At 41.3% G+C, this 6,329-nt stretch overlaps 1 pseudogene; it reads right to left on the bottom strand.

The window, feature by feature from the left end:
• Positions 1 to 2,462: 2,462 nt before the first annotated feature.
• LOC147708399 (uncharacterized) lies at positions 2,463 to 3,386 on the bottom strand (annotated as a pseudogene).
• Between the last annotated feature and the right edge of the window lie 2,943 nt (positions 3,387 to 6,329).

Below are 6,329 nucleotides of genomic sequence, written 5' to 3'. Positions count from 1 at the left end.
TTTTACACTACACAAATCTTAGGATTATAATCGGGTGTGTCGAAATTTACCTTATCTATAGGTATGATGCGTCTCTCCCGCAAAGCGGTCTCTAACGGCTGAAAGTCCGGCCGATCTGAGGCAGCACTGCGCCTTTCGAAGTTCAGGGAAACATTTACTTGAGATGCTCTAAAGGTGGGCAAATAAAGCACCCTCGTCAATACTATTTTCTCGCGCTCGCTCATCTTTTTAAAATGCTATCGCATGTGGTAAGTTACTGGCTACGCTATGCGCTGTACTTACTTGAATTCCTCTTTCATCCGGTAAAAACGTTTCCGCACTCGCACTACTCGGGGAGGCTAACGTGTAGTTTTTCTTCCTGTTTCCTATATACGTAGTTTTCGCGCCAAGTAACTAATCACATGGTCGGAGTTCTCGCTACCAATCATCCAATGGTATTAAAGGAGATGTTGATAGCATATCGGCAGTCAGATATAATTCCTCTACGGGAGCGCATCGAATGCGGTCACGTGATTATAGTAACGCGGCGGCCATTTCTGAGTGGTAATTTAATTACCTTTTTGCGTGATATATGAGAAAATCTTATGTCACTATTTTTTTTAATAGATTTTAAATTGGGGCATCTATATATTTGGTTTCTTTACAAAGTTTATACCAATACCCAATGGTGTTGAAGGGGGTATTGACACTACTCTGCAATCGGGTATGTGTCATCATTGGGAGCACTTCTAATATGGTCACATGGTTAAAGTAACGCGGCGGCCATTACTGAATGGTGATTTAGTTGCCCTTTTGCACAATATATGGTAAATATTATGACATTATTTTCTCAGTGGGATTTAAAATGTGACATCTATATGTGTGTTTTGTTTACAAAATTTATTATGTCACATACCACGAAATATTCTCATTTAGGCCTCTTTTGACACTGTCAAAGTAGAAAATCCAGAAACATTCCCGTTTTTTCCTAGTTATTTCTGGTAATTCTCCTTTCTTACATTGAATCTTTTCCAGTATACACCACTTCAATTCTGACTCATTGTGGTTGTGATCTGTACAATGTTGGGTCAGAGGTGATGTCAACTTATTAGTTCGCACTGAAGATTTGTGTTCGCTAAATCTTAGCCTGAATTCGCGTCCAGTCTCGCCTACGTATGGCAATCCACAAGGGCATACGATATAATAGACGATATTTTTACTGCGACAGTTTGTGAATGATCTTAAAGTAATCATTTTCTCATTGTGAGACAGACTATTGCCTATGATAGCAGCATCACACGCATGACAGTTACCACATTTGTGGTTACCTCGAATCGTATCTCCACTTGTCAGTGTAGTTTGTTTCTCTACTGAGACTATTTTACTTCTGGTGTGGACCAAACGATCTCTCAGATTTCGGTTGCGTCGATATGTCACCAACGGTTTTTCTAGATTTGTTTCACCTTCGACTTCCAGTATCCTCCAGTTTTTATTAATTATGTTTTTAATTTTGTAGTTGAGTGTGGAGTGATTTACAACACATACAATTTTGTCTTGACTCTTGTTTCTCTTGTTCTTTAAAAGGGTGTCCCGATCATAAAATCTCGCCCTTTTGAAAGCTTGGCGAACTAGACGATGGGGGTACCCTCTTTCTATTAATCTTTCACTTAGATGTTTACTATGATGATCATAGTCTGAGAGGGAGGTGCAGTTTCGCCGAATGCGAAGAAACTCCCCAAAAGGGATAGAGTCCTTCTGGCAATGCGGGTGGAAACTTTCAAATTGCAGAATGGTGTTCTTAGCCGTTGGTTTGCGAAAGTGTTTGTGTTTTTTGATAAAATATATTAACTGATGTGATAAATCGATAAATGAGAAAAAAACTTTTGTACTAAGAAATACAACTAAAGAAAAAAAATAATAAAATTATAAAGTTTTAAAAAAACTTTTCCTGTTGTTTGCCCTTATGTATTAAAATACCAAAATCAAATTGTTGGATATATACCGCTAAAGTTATAGAGGTCAAGGGGGAATATATTTTTTGATAGTGCACAGCTTCTACAGTAGTCAAAGAAATTTTTTGGAACAGTTTGCACAAATATGCAAATTCACTCAGAATATCATTAAGTACTACAAGGGATATATGGTAGTTTGAGTCAGATAGCTTTTTGTAACAATATTTAGCAACTGGATCATTCTCTTCAACTTTCTCATGTTCAAAGTACGTAAGAACAACCTCATAATTCCGAATTAGTGCACCAACTGCAAAATGCCGTGAAAGCCACCGGACTTCATTCAATGGTCGAAAAGAGACCACTTCACAATCAGTGACCGATGCCATTTCACCCAGCTTGGACTTCCTTGCATGAGATCTGGAGAACACAGTGTAGACAGTCCTCAATAATGTCTCCATCACTTTAATCATTGGAACCCTCTTCCAGGCATCATCAACTCCCAAATCTTCACGATGAGCAACCCAATGCTGCTCAACTAGATGGGGAATGGATTGTTTAAGGCAAGTAGCAACACCATTATTTTTACCCAGCATCATCGGATGTGAACATGACCATTTACATGAGATCCAGTTCATTGGCAGTGTAGAATTCTTTCACAGCAATAGTGATAGCCTCAGCATTACAACTAATCAGCTTCACTATGCCCCCAAACAGTGTTTTGTGCTCTGTTGAGGTTACTGGTCGGAACTTGAAGTACAGGATGAGCATTTTTGTAACAGAAATATCTGTGCTCTTGTCGATTATCAGTGTGTGATATAAAGCATTATGAAGTTCTGCCATACCTTCACAGTGTATCACACTATTGATGGCCTCAAGGAACTCAAAGGCATAGTTCTTGCTCCGCCAGCTGTCTGGTATCTTCACATACAAAGCTAGGTGGTCATGGATGTCTTGTACAGATAGCATTGAAGTGTTCATCTTGACTGCCAGCAACACGTTGTTGATGAGAATCTTTATTGCATCAGGCAGGGATCTTTGTCGTTCAACTACTTCTATTCTATTTGCTTTGTCAGTGGCAGTTTCAGTCAGCATTGCCCGCACTCCAAAACTAAACCTGGCAGCAGCACTTCTGTTTCTCAATATCACAATGGCAGACTCATGAACTTTGCTAATTAGATGGCGTTTCAGGTAATCCAGTTTCCAGCCATCACTCCATTTCTTCCCTGAAGAAAAGTCCCCAACAATCTTGGCTTCGGCACATGTTTTGCAAATCAAACCCACGTCTGAACTGTATTGAAAAAGTTCCCCAAGTTGGACGCGAACCTTGCTTCGTGATTTCTGTGTCTCAGCCTCCACAATTTCTTTCATCCACTCTTCCTTGACTACAAGGCAACATTTCTTCCTTTGTGGTGAAGCATCGCACTCTGCAGAAGGTAAAGCTTTGCGCTAGAACATATTTGTGAGAACGGGGTTTAGCCTGCTACGCCACAAAGCCTGCAAAATAAAGGAACATGGCTAAAGTTGATGCCTATGCTCATGATTGCAATGTTTCACATAGTACTGAGCCTTTGCCGGGCAAAACGTAGAGTGCAATTACCTCGATTTTTCTGTTCACTGCCCTGCCCTGCCAAACTTAAATGTAGCACTATCCGTAGAGCCTACAATAGAAGTAAAGATTATTTCAGCACATTGCGAATTTGTGATACAGCAATATGCCATGTGCACCATAAAGGAACTCTACCAAACAATTACCTGTTCTGCTTGTACTCAAGTATGCCTGTTCAAATGTGTGGGGCACTGTCTGCGAAACCTGCAACGGAAGAAAACAAAGGTAAGGTATGTTTTATACTACAATGTTCAAGAAGCACCACAGTTTAACTCGACCAAAAAATTACCTGTTGTGCTTGTACTCACGTATGCCCGTTTAAATGTGTGAGGTACTGTCTGCGGAACCTGCAACGGAAGAAAACATAGGTAAGGTATGTTGTTAAACTACAATGTACAAGCTGCACCACAATTTAACTCTACCAAATAATTACCTGTTGTGCTTGTACTCACGTATGCCCGTTCAAATGTGTGGGGTACTGTCTGCGGAACCTGCAATGGAAGAAAACATAGGTAAGGTATGTTGTTAAACTACAATGTACAAGCTGCACCACAGTTTAACTCTACCAAACAATTACCTGTTTGTTCTGCCTCTACTCACGTCTGCCTGTACAACTGTATTTGTAGCACGGTCTCACAAAACTGCAAAAGAAATGGGGTGCAGATTGTGAATCTATTTACCCAGCACCCCCCAAAATCAAATGTGGAACATAAACAGAATTACCTTGTCTTTGTGGGTACTCACGCCTGACCATTCAAATCCAAATACCTTACAGACTGCAAACCTGCAATTTAAAACAAGATGATTAGCAAAGGCTCTACGAGTTACAAACAATGAATGGGACTGGCCAGATACTCCAATAGGAAAAAAGACTAAATAGTTACCTGGGATTCCAGTTTAGGCAAATAGGAATGTGCCCATGTGCTTCATTATTAGCATTCATTACGTTAAACTGGTCTACAAATCTGCATTATGTGTTACACCTTCTGTGATGTGTAAAACGAGCTCCAAGGAGTCTCCCACAATTTTGATTGGGCTGGAGTTTGGTGCTCTGATGAGCTTTATATCCTGATTGAAAGGGTCCTTGAATGTGGTTGTTCTTGTTTCTTGTTGTACTGATCAGGGGCGGCTCCTCCTCTATGGCAGTGGAGCATCCCCTACTGCTTTTAAGCAGTGTAAATAAAAGAAACATAATATGATAATAACTTTTAAGTTATTATCATGTTATGCTTCCTGGCGTGTCCTGCTGCTTTGTGGCTGGTGGGTGGGCTGGGCTACTCTCCGATCAGGGGAGGAGTTGTTTGCCCACACCAAAGTGCCCAATGACTGTTTGGTCGGCCCTCTCAGGCTGTCTGTGGCTGGCTGTCTGTGTGTGTGTCTGTCTGTGTGTCTGTCTGTGTGTGTCTATCTGTGTGTGTCTGTCTGTGTGTGTCTGTCTGTGGCTGTCTGTGTGTGTCTGTGCTGTCTGTCTGTGTCTGTCTGTGTCTGTGTGTCTGTGTGTGTGTTTGTCTGTGTGTGTGTCTGTCTGTCTGTCTGTCTGTCTGTCTGTCTGTCTGTCTGTGTGTGTGTCTGTCTGTGCGTAACCATGCAGCACAACTCACATTTTAGGTGGTACTCAATGTGCTCACTCTCCCACCCCCGCCCCCCCTTCACTTTGGGCATTGCTGCACCACAAAGACCTCCACCTCACTGCTAATTTCTGGGTTACCTAAACTTCCAGGCAAGTTACAGATTAGGCAATAGGCAGTGGATGGCAGGTTTGGATTTGGGAAGTAATGTTATAAATCCAAAAGATGTCTAGATGGGTTTCACCTTCCACTGTGAACACGTTTACAAACAACACTGCCAAAAAATCTACCGCCTTTTAATCCCACGTAAAAAGCCTGTTTGGATCAGCCAAGTTGCAGCATTTTGCACCTTCTGTAATCTTGCTGTCATACGGTGAGGAACGCCCTGGTACAGAGAGAGTCTGTAGTCCAATGGGAGATTATGACGGCCTCCTGCAATGTTTTCGGACAATGTGAAGTAACTGGATGATCGAACAATTTACACTGCTGTGTTCGCAGCGTAAAGCATGACTTCATTCATTTAGGGAGTTACAAAGAGAGAAAGATTGATTGTGAGGATATGAAATGGCAAAGGCCTGGTAGTCACCATGTGAAAAACCATAAGGAACAGAAGTCTGGAAGTGACATGACTAGTCATCAATCCTTGTTCTTTTGAAGTTTTATATAGCGCGAACTTGACCCGAAATCGGGTATCAGAGTGCTTTAAATGAGCATCTGTTGCGTTTCATGAGGACACATTCATTTTTGTGAGGCACTCGGAGATTAAGTGATTTGCCCAGAATCACAGGATGTTGAGAGTAATTGCAGAGACTCGAACCTTGTTCTCCAGATTTGAAGTCGCCCGCCCTAACCGTTAGCTACATCCTCTCCCCAAATATACATCCTCTCCCTTAAATATCTTTTGTTACCATGCTGCTGAACAATTGTCCTGTGAACATTTTTTGCAATAAATGTTATATCAGAAGACACAAAACTAGCAAGCCCTGCTCTGAGCTTGTCTGCAAGCTATTCCTCTGCTTCTACTAGTGTGCCACGAACCACACCAGCTGTAATCCTGCAGGAGGACTCCTTCACTGCTATAAACTAAAAGCACAAAATGGAAAATATCAAGACTCAAAGTGTGTACTAATTTAGTTGTTGTTAGGGGTGATCCTGAATTTCAACCACCCTCTGAATATGTAGTGAATTGAGATCTATGAGACCTATAAAGCAGTCTATATTCAG

Source organism: Lissotriton vulgaris, chromosome 6 (genome assembly GCF_964263255.1).
Source record: "Lissotriton vulgaris chromosome 6, aLisVul1.2, whole genome shotgun sequence".
NCBI classification, from domain to species: Eukaryota; Metazoa; Chordata; class Amphibia; order Caudata; family Salamandridae; genus Lissotriton; species Lissotriton vulgaris.
This window is presented reverse-complemented; position numbering and strand designations above follow the sequence as displayed.